Consider the following 14,180-nt stretch of genomic DNA (forward strand, 5'->3'; position numbering starts at 1 on the left):
AACTTGAGGGAGAGATGAGGATTCAAAGTAGAAAGGGATCTTGACTATCTGGGCTCTTTCTTTCGCCCACTGCACATACGGTTCTTTGGCGATGACATTCTTCTTTCCAAGTTCTGGACCACTTCTGACAATCTTTGTCCAGGCTTTTCTCACCTTCCTCACAGCAGGGTTAAGTGGATTAACATTGTCAATGACAAAAGGAACCAGTTCTTCATCTCTAGGAGGACCATTCATTGCATGCCCAAATTGCCTCATGCATAACATAGGATTATAGTTGATACACCCATGTGTGCCTACTAGGGGTACATTTGGAAATCCTCCACATCTGAGGATGATGTTTTGCGTTTCCCACTCCCCCGTGTACCATTGGATAGTACCGGCAGAGAGTGATGCAAACTTCTGACACCATGGGAGATCTTTGGATACGAAAGGACCCTCTTGCGGCATATGAGTCTTCATCCACATATGTAACAATGAAGCACATCATAGGAAAGTTTCACCCTTCTTCTCGTGGCGAGTGTGGTAGAAGTCTACCAAGAGGAATGTCACTGGGTTTCCAGATAAGAAAACTTCCACTACTGAATGATCTATGAAATTGTCGATGTTTGGGAATAGGACAATCCCATAAATCAGCAATGCCAAGACCATAATACAACACTCTCATTTCTTTTCTTTAGCAAATTTCCAGGCATGACCTTCCAGAAACTTCCTCGTGAATCCTTTGTCAACCCCTTTAGGAGCCCAACTTGTGGCTAGTTCACCTATATCAATCCCAAACACTGCTGCTAACTTGGGCATAGTGAAGTCTTCTTCAATATTTGGGAACGGGTTATGATCTTTGATGGAGCGGTTCAGGATCCTCTCAAACTCTTCCAAAGTAGGAGTTATCTAGAAGTCTGGGAAGGTGAAGCAATGCAATGGGATGTCATAATACTGAGCCAGAGTAGTAAGAGCTCCATAGTCCACATTCTCATTCACTAGGTCCAGGATGTGTCCATAAGCAGCGTAACATTTGTACTTGACAGGTGTTATCTTGGAACTCAAGGCTTTCAAGCTGTCCAAACGAGGTTCTTTATACCTGAAGGTGAATGTGCTTTTTTTGAGAAGAGAATTCATGATTGCTTTATCAAAAGTCTTTGTAGTTTCCTGCAATAAACACCAGATACTAAGAGCTTTGTTTTTGTATTGTTTATGTGTATGATGCATGAATGTATGAATGTATGGATGATACGGTTCATAAGCATGGCTTTCGCAAGTCGAACATACAAGCAGGCATAATATCACAGGCTCGAGATACGGATGGAGGATAACATTGATTGCTTTCCATAATAAGGATATTATTGGTTGTAGTCTAGGGTTATAAATAGGAACCCCAAAGTCATTTATTCATTTGACTGTTTTCCGCTTACAATAAAAGCATGTTGGTCGTCAACTCCATCAAATGAGTCTATTCTGGGTGAGATCTTCGTACCGGCCCTCACGAGAAAATCTTCTCGGGGACCCGTACTACATGACCATTAACATTGGGTTCTAGACAGGGGTCTCAAAGTCATGGATTTCCTTGACTGTTCGCTGCTTACGGCAAAAGCATGTCGGTCGACAACTCCATCAAGAAAATCTAGTTTGAGTGAGATCTTCGTACCGACCCTCACGAGAAAAGCTTCTCGGGGACCCGTGTAACACCCCAAACTGCTTTCAGGATTATCGAATGACCCCACAAACCAACACGAGTCTTTTCAGCATATTTTCTCCTCACTCACACGCTTTCCGGGAAACTTCCCAGAAGGTCACCCATCCAAATACTACTCCAAGTTAAGCACGTTTAACTATGAAGTTCTTATTTGTTAGGCTACCGAAAAGAAGATGCATTTTATTTTCGATAGCCTTACAGATAAGAACTCCATAGTTAAGCGTGTTTGACTTGGAGTAGTATTTGGATGGGTGACCTTCTGGGAAGTTTCCCATAAAGCGTGTGAGTGAGGATAAAGCATGCTGAAAAGACCCGTGTTGGTTTGTGGGGTCAGTCGATAATTCTGAAAGCAGTTTGGGGTGTTCCAAATGGTATCAGAGCCAAACCTCTCCCAGTACGATATGGTTCGGGGACGAACCAAGCAGAATCTGGTGGGCATGTAACGCCAGAGAGACCAGAGAGTGGTTACATGTTACATCCGAAGGCGAGGGAGTGATTGTTGGTGCACGAGGCATGACAATGAGACACTCCTAACAGCTTCTAGGGAAAAACTCGAATCCACATCAGAATGAGAGGGATCCAGAGGTTGTGTAGGTATGGGACTGCATGGTTGAAGGAAGACTTATAAGGATTAATTGATACTACCTATATCAACAAGATGCATATTCTTTTCGGTAGCCTTACAGATAAGAACTTCATAGTTAAGCGTGCTTGACATGGAGTAGTATTTGGATGGGTTTCTTTATGGGAAGTTTCCCAGAAAGCGTGTGAGTGAGGACAAAATATGCTGAAAAGACCCGTGTTAGTTTGTGGGGTCAGTCGATAATCCTGAAAGCAGTTTAGGGTGTTACAACCCGCACTACGAGACCATCAATCTTAATTGGCTGAAGGTTCAATGTTATACAAAGGTCCTCATAGTCATTGATCCTAATGAAAATATTGACCGCTTATGCCAAAAGCTTGATGGCCGTTGTAACGGTAAATTCATGATCATCAAGCTATGGATAAGCTAGAGATCAAATAACAAGAGTCGCCACCGCGCTTTTATTGTTTCCAAGGGAAAAGGGAAAAAGTACGAACAAAACCCAAAAGTAAGAAGTTTTCAAATCAAAACTAATAAAATGTCAGAGATTACAGATAAGGGGGTTGGTTACACAGAGGGAAGGTGTTAGCACCCAAAGTGTCTTAGGTACTCCTAGGGATCCCTTTTTGTGTGCATATGTATTTGGTATAAAGTGATGTTTACAAATAAATAGAATGGGGGGATGAGAAAATAATTCATTAATTATTTTTGTGTTTGGTAAGACCTTAGATCTTGTGCCTACGTACCAACATAAAAATGAGGGATCAAAACCTCGTAGTTCGTGATACAAATTTCAAAGTGGATGCATTGCTTTTAACAAAAATTAAGTTTGAAAGGCACAAAGGCCTAAAAATGGTTTGAATGAGTTAGTTCTTTTTGGCTTTTTGAAAGTTTAAGTCAAGTATAGTTAAGTTTATTTACAAGTTTGATTTAAGAAAAGAAGTTTGAAAATGCAATGGCATAAGGCTAAAGTTTCTATCTTTTTGCAAAAGTGGTCAAAGTTTAGAACAAAATAAGTTAAATCAAAGAAGGTTTTGAAAAATAGAGGGAGAGATTTTGAAATTAAAGAAATGCGGAGAAGATGAAGAGACTAATCCTATGTACAAAATTAAAAGTTAAGAGTTGAAAAGATCTGACTAAATGGGTAGCAATCCAATAGACAAGAATGTCAATAGAAACCCAGAATTCCCTTGGACTTTTAGAATTAAGCAACATACAAATGCACAACTATATTATCTTGAAGAGCAAGATATCAAATAAAGATTGCCACATCCAAGTTTATCCATTCCATGATCTTCTTCAAGGTAGCCCATGTAATAATGAATTCCATAAGTCACTGGTTCAAAATAACAGCTTCACAATTATCATGTTGCAGATGAACTTAGAGAGATGTTGAATGATGTATCAGATGAAGTTTCAAATTGTAAGCACTTGGTTTCTCAATAAGTTGTCATTGGCCAAGTCCTTTAGCATAGCAATATTGTCTAAGTTCTAAGTCCATTTGTCCAAGATCAAGCCAACAGTCCACACAATTTTTTTTAGGGATTTTGTTGTTATTATGTACATTAATGGTCAAAGACCACACAAACAAGCCAAGCACAAACAAAATATATCACACAATATGGTCCAAGTGGACAAAGTGAAAATTGCATTAACATAAACAATTAGAATTATATGAATAATGGCAAATATATAAAAGCTAGAATTAAATGACATTAAAGTAAAGGTCTTGAAATTAAAAGTTAGTAGTTAATAGGTTAGAAGTTAGTATTGTTTTATTTTTTCTTTTCATTCTTAGACATTCTTTGGAGAACACTCAACCCACTTATCACAAGCATGGATCCTTGAACCAAGACATCTTCCAAAGGAAGGAAAAAAGGCTAAGTTTTCACACAATACCATGAAAGAGGGGAGACTTACAATCTCACTAACTAGAATGATATGCCTTTTATATCACAAATTTAGCGCTATGTTAAGCAATCATAATTGGACTTATGTAGAAGTCACAACTATTTGAGGTCGGACAATAGAATTTTGGTGTTAATGCATGTTAGAGACATAGTATTATGAACTATGCTCATGAAACATACCACACACAAAAAGAATATGCAAAAGGTGTGGCCTAATCTCATCCATACTCATGTTAATTTTTCAATCAACTAGCTTTAGGACTTTGAGATATCATAGGCCAAATGAGATGAATGTATAAAGAAGGGGAATGAGATGAAGTGGGAGGGGAATAGATGAAATCTCAAATTGATCAAAGGAGAATTTTTACCAAATTAATATCATTCATTCATTTTGGGAGATGGAATGTACATTCCATCAATCCCCTAAATCAAATGATATTAATTTGACAAAGTCAAATCAACCTTGATCAAGGTCCAACAACAAGAGTCAAACATAAACAAATCATCACAATTGATCAACAAAATTATTTGACATTTATTCCAATTAAAAAATACTAAAATAATGCATTTAAATTAAATATGGTTTGTCAAATTCCTAAAACCTCATCAAAACACCAAATAAATGGCCATGAGATTTATCATAGGTCAAACAAGGTCAAAGGACCTTGGAGAAAAAATTTCAGATTTTTTAAAGACTTAAAAGTATTTTTAAACAATTAAAAACAAATGAAAAATCAATTAAATCATGAAAAATATTAATAATGATAAAAAAATAATTTTAATTCAGAATATGAAAGAGGAAAATATTTGAATTTTTTTGATGAAGCTCTCATATTTTTTGGATCAGTATTAAAATTAATATGAATTAATGAAAAAAAAGCAATTAAAATGAAATTCAAATAATCAGAAAAAACGTGGACCACTTGATTTCCCTCATTAATTGAGGTGGCAGATCAAGTGGCCACCAACGCGCGTTTCATGGTGTGCCTGAGTTAAACGTCCACACGCTTGGTAATTAAAACGTACGCTCATGATTAAAACAAATTGAACTCATCTAATGGCTCAGGACCACGCTACATCATTGCCGGAGCAAAGCGTCGGTCGTCTTCTCAAGCGACCTTGGTCGGACTGGTCCATTCATCACCACATCATAAATGAAAAAGGAGGACATGATCTAAAGTAAAAATGGTGTAGATCACGAATATCACCTCAATTTTAACTAACTCCTCACATATAGAAAGATACGAGAAGTTGAAATTTGAGGTATGTCAACTGAGTTGCTTCGATTTGACCTCTAAGCAACTCAATCTTCTTGCCTATATTGGTAGGACTTCAGACAACCAAAGAATCAAGAGAATTGAGCAAGATTGAGAGAGAATAGAAGAGATGAAATTTTCTGGAAAATACCTTCAATGTAGGTTTGGATTCAACTGCTCTTGCCTTGGCTCGTGCTTGATCTCACTCAGAATGCTTGCAGGAGTAGAATGAAATGCACAAAAGGTCTTGGACCCCTGGAGTTTTGAATCTCAAAATAGTGAGATTCAAACTCAATTTCAAGATGAAAATCTCAGGTTTATCCTTTCAAATGGAAGGGTTAGGGGTTTAGGATCAAAGCTGGCGCGAATGTGTGTTGAATTCTGAGCATAAGGGGGTTCTATTTATAGTTGCAGCTCATGATATTTGCACCTTCAAATTCACTTTCCAAAGTTGGAAATTAATGATGCATGGGTGCATGGGCGTGTACAGGCCCATGAGATCATTGCTTTAGGTCCACAAATGAGTGTGAGAGGGTCTGAAATCAACTTGGATTGCAAGGCAAGTGTGTGTGAAGATTTGAAGTTTGATCTTTGCCAAATGATGATACCATGTTCATGTCATGCACAACCCTAGCAATTCTTGTCCAAAATGGATGAACTTTGACTTTTTGGAAAGGTTAGATCAAGAGGAACGACTTTCATGTTCAACACTTTTCCATTTGAAGCTTGTATCATAATTCATTTTGAGGTGGAAGTTTGGAAATTTCAACATGTTGAAATTTTTTCTAAGTGTCAAGCCATATATCTCAATATTCCACCTTGCTTAACTTTTTATGTGAGCTTCAAATGAGAAAAGTGTATTCATAAAAGTTGTATCTCTTTCAAATACCTTCAAAATTGTCACCAATTTCATGTCATTTGAATTTGAAATGATAGAGTTATGCATTTTTGAAGTTTGGAAAAATCACTTGTTCAATGGTATAGGTCAAAAGTGACCTATAATGTAGCCTCATATCACATGCTCATAAAAGTTAAATTAACTCTCACTCCCAACATCAAAGTTGAATTAGACATCTTGAATTTGATTAAGCAACTTGGAAATCTTTCATCTCATAAAAATTGAGCAAGTTATAGCATTGGGAAGTTGACTTTCAAATTAGGGTTTAGACAAAATGACCTATAATGTTTCAACATAGGAAATGATTTTCCAAGCAAAACTAGCTCTAGGTCTCAACATGTAAGTTGTTTGGAATTTCATTTAGAGTAAGTTTGATCTTGGAATAATTTTCATATGGTGAAAATGATAGGATATAGGGTCTAGGGAGACCTAGTTTTGATCAGATGAATTCATCTGGCCAACCACCATCAACCAACTTGCTAACCTTCAATTCTCTTGACTTTCTAGGCTCATGGTAGATCTTATATGCATAAGATGATGAAATTTGAAGTGCCCCTTGAGAAATTAGATCAAATAGTGAGATAGCTTGTTGGAGAAGTTACTCAAGATACCCAGTCAAACTAGGGTTTCTAAGGCAAATCACCCTCAAACTCTTGAAGAAAACTTGATCAATATAACATGTAGTAATCATTGGGACTCATATATGATGGTTATAACCATTCTTGTATCAATTCATGGTTGTGCTCTTTGTCATGAGGGTCTCAAACCCTAGATATGAACTTGATAGATCAATGGAGATCATGCCCTACCTACAAAAGAGTTAGGCAAATGCAAAAGACATATTTTTGGTATTTTGGTTAGTAAAAATTATAAAATACAAGTATGATACAATCACAAAGTGCTTGGTGATATCTCCCCAAACAAACCCAATGAATGAGGGGTAAATAGGATGCCAAGGTATGATCCCAATGCTAATGCTTATGATGAAATTGCATGAGGGATCTTAAAGTCAAAATTGGGGTCTTACATCTGCCCATATTTAAGGACATTCTAACTGAGGAGGCGAAGGTTAAAATCTTCATGTCGACTCAATAGAATGGACTTAAATAACAATATATAGAAACAAATTTTGGTCCCTAAGAGACCTCATGATGCATATGATATGAATGCAAAAGTAAATTCTTTGTGGGGAAATATTGCCACAAAGGAAAAGAAATCGGAGAGACTGAAAGTCCGCAGGAGTATAATGCATTCCGTAAGGAAAACTCACTGGGGAGACAGAGACTCTGGAGGAGAAAAGAGTTATGCGCAGGCCAGGCTACGACTCCAAACTACTGGGGGACACGGGGGATTCCATGCAAACATGGAAAAGACTCAACCGGGGAACAACAACATCTGCAGGGGATGCGAGTAGGTCAGGATAAAACTGAAATACTTGAATCATGTAGGGAAAAGCGATTTCACTAAGGAAATGCGCACTCAACTCAACTAGGGAGAAATAAACTTCAACACAGGAGGAGCAGAAATCTATTATCTACTACCTATTACTGGGTAAGGAGATAATAAAGATCTGACAAAGAGAACATCCGTCACCGATTAGGGTGAACATATCAAGGATGACTCGCTGGGACATGATCAAAAGGGGATATTCGTTACCGGTTACTCGGTAAGAATAGCCTTGCTGGGGAAAACCGCAGAAAAAAAAAGGATTTACAACTACCAGTTACTGGGAAGAAGACCAAGGGTGAGAGTATCCGTCATCGGTTAGGATGAACATATCAAGGATAAACTTGCCTGGGAAATGTCAAGGAGGATACCCGTCATCGGTTAAGATGAACATATCAAGGATAAACCAACTGAACAAAAAGTAGGAATTACATCTATCGAATGCTAGATAGAATACCGTCAAAGAGAAACTCCATCACTAGTTAAGATGAACATATCAAGGATAGACTCTGAGGAGATAAAATAGGAATTACATCTATCAGTTACTGGATAGAATACCAAGAGAGAGAATTTGTCACTAGTTAAAGTGAACATATCAAGGATCAACTCTGCAGGGGGAACAAAAACAGGTTTTACAACTACCGATTACTGGGTAGAAGACCGCAAAGAGAAGGAAACCCGTCATCGGTTAGGATGAACATATCAAGGATTAACTCTCTGGGAAACAAGAATAGGGATTACAACTACCTTTTTACTGAGTAGAATACCAAAAAAGAGAATATCTGTCATCGGTTAGGATGAACATATCAAGGATAGACTCAAGCAGGAGAGAGAAAGATATCAGTCACCGATTAGGGTGAACATATCAAGGATATACTTCCTAGGGAATCAGATCCACTAGGGACTCTACTGCTGGGAAAACTGGGGTACTTTTGTCGGGTATTGGGCAAGAAGTAACAAACTGCAAGCTAAGAAGAATATTACCAGTTACTGGGCAATAAACTCTTAGGGAAATCAAAGTATCTATCTAGGTAGGAGCTAGAAAGAAATAGTCAATTAAGACTCAACCCAATGAGGACATAACTCAAGGGGAGTGGTTCCATCCAGATAAACAACTGGGGAGGCAACTGAAGTAATAATCATCCACGAGGAAACAACTCAGTGGGGAAAAGGAGAAAGGTTAAAGTCTTTCTTCCTAAAGGGCTAACGCTCTACAATTGAGGGAGGACAGATATCGAAATTTGTATGGGGATAAAGTACCGCCATACAGGGAATGAGAATCTCAAACCAACAATTTAATCAGATATGCGAATATGCAAATATGAAATTATATATATATATATATATATATATATATATATATATATATATATATATATATATGTGTGTGTGTGTGTGTGTGTGTGTGTGTGTGTGTGTGTGTGTGTGTGTGTGTGTGTGTGTGTGTGTGTGTGTGTGTGTGATACCCTAATTTTCAACCCTAAGATACCACCATCATTTGTACCATTTGCATGACATCTAGAATTTTTGCACTACTAACCTATTGAAAATACAAAACGATTTTTTACTTTGTTTGTCTTAAGCTAGGGTTTTGCACCAAGAGCTTTCAAAGATCGATCAATCAAGGCTTGGCATGAGTTTTAACATTTCAAACTCCTCATTCTCACCAAGTAATCAAGTGACTTCCATCAATATGAATCGATTTCAAGATCATTCCATCTCAAGTTCATCAAGCCACAATTCATTTGACACACAAAATTAGGGTTTTGGTCAAAGTCAGCTTGATGTTGGCTCTTTGACCAAAGCATGATTCTATGGCTTGAGGCATGATCCAAGGTATTAAAATGTGTACTCATAACCCAATCATACAATTCATATGGTTCAAGAGGTTAGGTTCATAAGCAGATGAAAGTTTGAACACAACTGATGAAAAAGTCAACAAATGCTTAAAGTCAAAGTTTGACTTTTAAGTTTTTTAGTCAACTATCGACTTTTCAAGTCAAGGATTATGAAAATATGATCATTAAAGTCATTTGATCAAGTTTAGTCAAGAAAATCAAGGTTACTTGTAAAAAGGGCAAAGATGGAGAATTTGAAATTTTTACCAAGTCCCTAAAAAAACATGTCCAAGTACCCAACTTTCCAAGATCATAACTTATGATCCAAGCCACCATTTTCTTTGCTCCAATGATCAGATTAAAAACCTTGCTTCATACTTCAACTTTGTCCTAGGTGATAAAACCTCAAAAAATTCACTAATAAGGAGATATGGGGTCATGAAATGGATGATTCATTTGTTTGTCAAGTGGTAAAACACTTAGTGAAATTTTTAGCATGCTGACCTAGTCAAGTGACCAACTTTATGCCAGTTTTTCACCCAGATCCCAACTGATTCAAGAAAAGTGATCAACATGAAAGTTGTAGATCATGATTCCATATTTCCAAAATGTCCAAGATCAATAAATTCCCATGCTCGAGCTAAGAGAATCGAATTTGGGAAGACAACCTCATGGAATGGTTCATAAGTCAAATTCTAAGCCAAAGTACACTACAAATCCAAACAAATCCACAAGTACATGTACTTCTTGCTTCTAAATCTCACTCTAATAAGAAGATCACACACACTTTTGAGCCATTATTCAAGTAACCAAGCCATTACACAATGAATCATTCCATTTTTCACATAAAGGTTACACTTCCATTTGTGTAAAGTGGCTTTAACCCAATATTAAGTACCATTGAGCTCCCAAATGGCTTTGGCTCTGATACATACCAACTCTAAACATCAAGTCCATTCCTACAGTTTATACAAATCTCAATAAAACACTCCAAGCCCCCCATGCTTTTGCCATGCTTCCTACTTGGTGTTTTGCGCAAGAACCAACCAACCAAGCAAACCAGTACAAATCTTAATTATTTTATGATATTTGAGGCTTCTTGAACCCTCAAGGATCCCTATAAATAGAGGACAAATCCTCATCTATCCATACACCAAGATTTCTAAGAAAAACTCCATTCTTGAGAGCTTTTCAACCTTAACCTCCATTCTCTCATTTGGCTTGTGCATTCTGCAAACCAAAGGTTCCAATCATCTTCTGGGAACTCATAAGCATTAGGAGAGGCATCAAACAGTAGCTGGAAGTAGTGTTGAAGAGGCATTAGACCTTGCTCCAACAGGTATATTCTTGCACTTTGAAACTCATCATACATACGTCATTTCATTTTGATTTCTGAAGCAAATATGTAGCATTTATTATGTTAAGAAGGATCATTAGCTTACATGTCATTTATATTGTTGTTTATGTGAAATTATGTCGCATGAAACCTAAAGTTTCAGTTATGGTTTTTGCCTTCGTGCATCTCCATCTTTGAGTATTAGCCAAAACCTATGGTACCATTGTGTTCCTTGCATTTTTCTATGCGATTTTGATCTTTATTTCATGAAAAATGGTTGAGAAATGAGAGAGATATGATTGATGAAAGATTGGAAAAATAGTGGGAAAAAGAAAACGCAAATGAGAGAGAGAGGTTGAAGATGATGCTGAGTTGGCATTGGAAAAAGTCCATGGAACCCCAAGGACGTGGGTTCGAACCTGGCCAGCGTAGTGTTTATTTTTTCTCATTTGTTAAATGTTCATTTTTATTCATAACTTCAAAAACCCATAACTTCATGATCCCTTAACCTTTTTGGCCCATTCTTTTTGCCATGTGTCCATAAGAATGTCTATTTTATGATGACACCAAAAAAATCCCAAAAATATTATTTATTTCACCACTTTTGATTGGATGAAAAACATGTGTTTTAAGTGTTTTTTAAGGCTCCTAATCGATTCTTTCGGCTTATGTCTTATTTGTTCTCGATGTTGAACGTTTGTATGATTAAAGCACACTCTTTTAAATGTTGGTTGTTATCCTTAACATGTTTGAACTTGATTATTTTCATACAATGTATCAATTGATTCACCTTGAAAACATGTTTGAATGAATGGTTAGGAGATGATTAGGTTTCCACTTAAGTTTGGTCTTATCATGAACTTTGATTCAAGTCTAATGTTTATTTTGTGAAGACTTATAATGTGATGCATGTTTGACCTAAATTGATTCATGTTGTGTTTACCATGTACCAATGAATTCTTTTACCATGTCAAGTATGATTTTGTCTTCACCATCAATATGTTGTGTCTTGTGATGTCATGTGAAACTTCGTCATGTCTTGTTTATGCTTATCTCAATGCCTAAAAAACCATGTTTAACATTGTCATTCATACCTTGTGATTGCCATTGTACTTAGCCATATTTTGTGCCATAATGTTAATGCATGTTAAATCTTGTTATTGTTTATATCCAAGGGAAAATAATCATGACATTATTGTCATTTTGCATGTGTGTGTTCATCTGTATTCTATACAACTTTGCTTCCCTTTAATCCAAAAACTTCTAGATACAATCTTAGGTTCCTCTCAATTTAAACCTTAGGATTCTATCTCTCTCTCTCCTTCTTATAACCACTTTCATAATAAACTTTGACTTAGGTCATTGTTTCTCCTTTTATTTCTTAATCAAATGCTTCAAAACACTTAAGCATATTCAAAGATCTTTTCATAAGACCTAAAAAACATAAACTTAATTCAAACACTTTTGCCACTTTGACTTTTTCCATGTTTAAAACCTTTTCATAAAAGGATTAGACATGAGTTGTCCCTAGTTGAGATTTAAATCTCCTACCCCATAACATTTTTGAGATTGATATTGATTCTTTTCCATTTGGAAGAGGTATGTGGCATACTTGTTGATTATATATCCAAGTGAGAGCCCTTCTTTCAATTTGATGCAAAAACCTATCTTCCACATGTTTGTGGTGGTTTAAATGGAAGTTTTCTCTTTAAGATGACAATTTGTCTCTTTCTCACAAAATCAACCCCAACAAATCCCTTCTTACTTTTGAACCCGAACTACGAGGTTTTGATCCTTCACGGGTACGTAGGCATAAGACTCAATGTCTTTCCAAATCATCAAACAATAAAAAATGTTCTTTTTCTCATCTCCCCAATCAAATAGAAAACAATTTTAAACCAAACACATTGTCATACGGTGAACTAACTTTAATGTGTTTTTTAATCGCAATGTCGCGGTTAGCAAGAGTCGCCACCGACTTTTCTTTTATCCCATAAGGAAAGGTGGAAAAGAACAGGAAAGACCTTAATTTAGATTCTTAGGTTCGAGAGGTACATTATACAAAGGGAAGGTGTTAACACCCTTTGTATCCATGGTTATCCATGGGCTCTTAATTGCTCAATCATTTATGTTTTTCTAGTTTGAAAAAGTGGTTGAGAAATGTGTAGGAAATGTTTTGAAAAAGGAGAATTTAACTTTGTAATGATTCTTGCATGAATGTATACAAAGTGGTTATCTCATTTAGTTTTGAAAATCGTTTAGAAAAATATAACTCGGCAATGATTCTAGTACGAATGTATGCCAAGTGGTGATTTTCTAAGAAAGATGTTTGGAAATGTGTGAGGTATGAAGAGTATTTTAGGTTATGAATGAGCAATTAAGGGTTATACCTATCCGAGGCCTTTACAGACATTTCCTATCCTTATGAGGGTAAAACTGTCCTTACTATTGAGAAGTAAGTAGTTTTATCCTTTGGATGTAAAAGGGTCATCGTAGGGTCATCAATTGGTCATTGAAGGCAACAGTTGTGAGGATACCTTAGCATTCGAAGGGACTATCATCATTTAATCGTAGGCTATACCGAAGGGTCATCGAGGGACAAAGGCAACATTCGAGGGACTATGATGATTTAACCGAAGGGTCTTTGCTAATTGTATCCCCATATTCGCGGGGCACGACCATAATACCGTAATCGGAGGGTAACAAAGAGAGGTCCAAGATCACTTATTTAAAGACAAAGTTTTACAATTAATTGGGTAACCGTAATCAAGTAGGTAATTAGGTCCACATTAAAATTAATACATTAAGATCGATTAAGCCATTAGGGTGGATCTTCGCCATGAAATTAATACATTAAAACCAATTGAGTAATTCTGGGTGAATCTCCACAAGGGTACCCCCACAAATAAAGTGGGATACCTAACAAGCAATCCTTTCCTGGGGGATGTGAACCTTTACAAAACTCAACAAAACATGTCAGAACACCAAATCAGGGTATAATCGAGGATTGCACCACAAGGAAAGAGATCACAACAGTAAATAAGGTCGGATAAATGATGCATGGTAAAACATGAGTGAAAAAAAAATCAGAACAGAAAAGTCAGCTGCTGTCACGTTCGCTCCTGCCTCGCCTAGCGAAGGCTTAGCGAATACTCGTTGCATGCTCGCTTAGCGATGTGCTAGCGAGCTGCTGCGGATTCTGGTTTTGATATCAGTACAATTT

Source organism: Lathyrus oleraceus, chromosome 1 (assembly GCF_024323335.1).
Source record: "Lathyrus oleraceus cultivar Zhongwan6 chromosome 1, CAAS_Psat_ZW6_1.0, whole genome shotgun sequence".
NCBI classification, from domain to species: domain Eukaryota; kingdom Viridiplantae; phylum Streptophyta; class Magnoliopsida; order Fabales; family Fabaceae; genus Lathyrus; species Lathyrus oleraceus.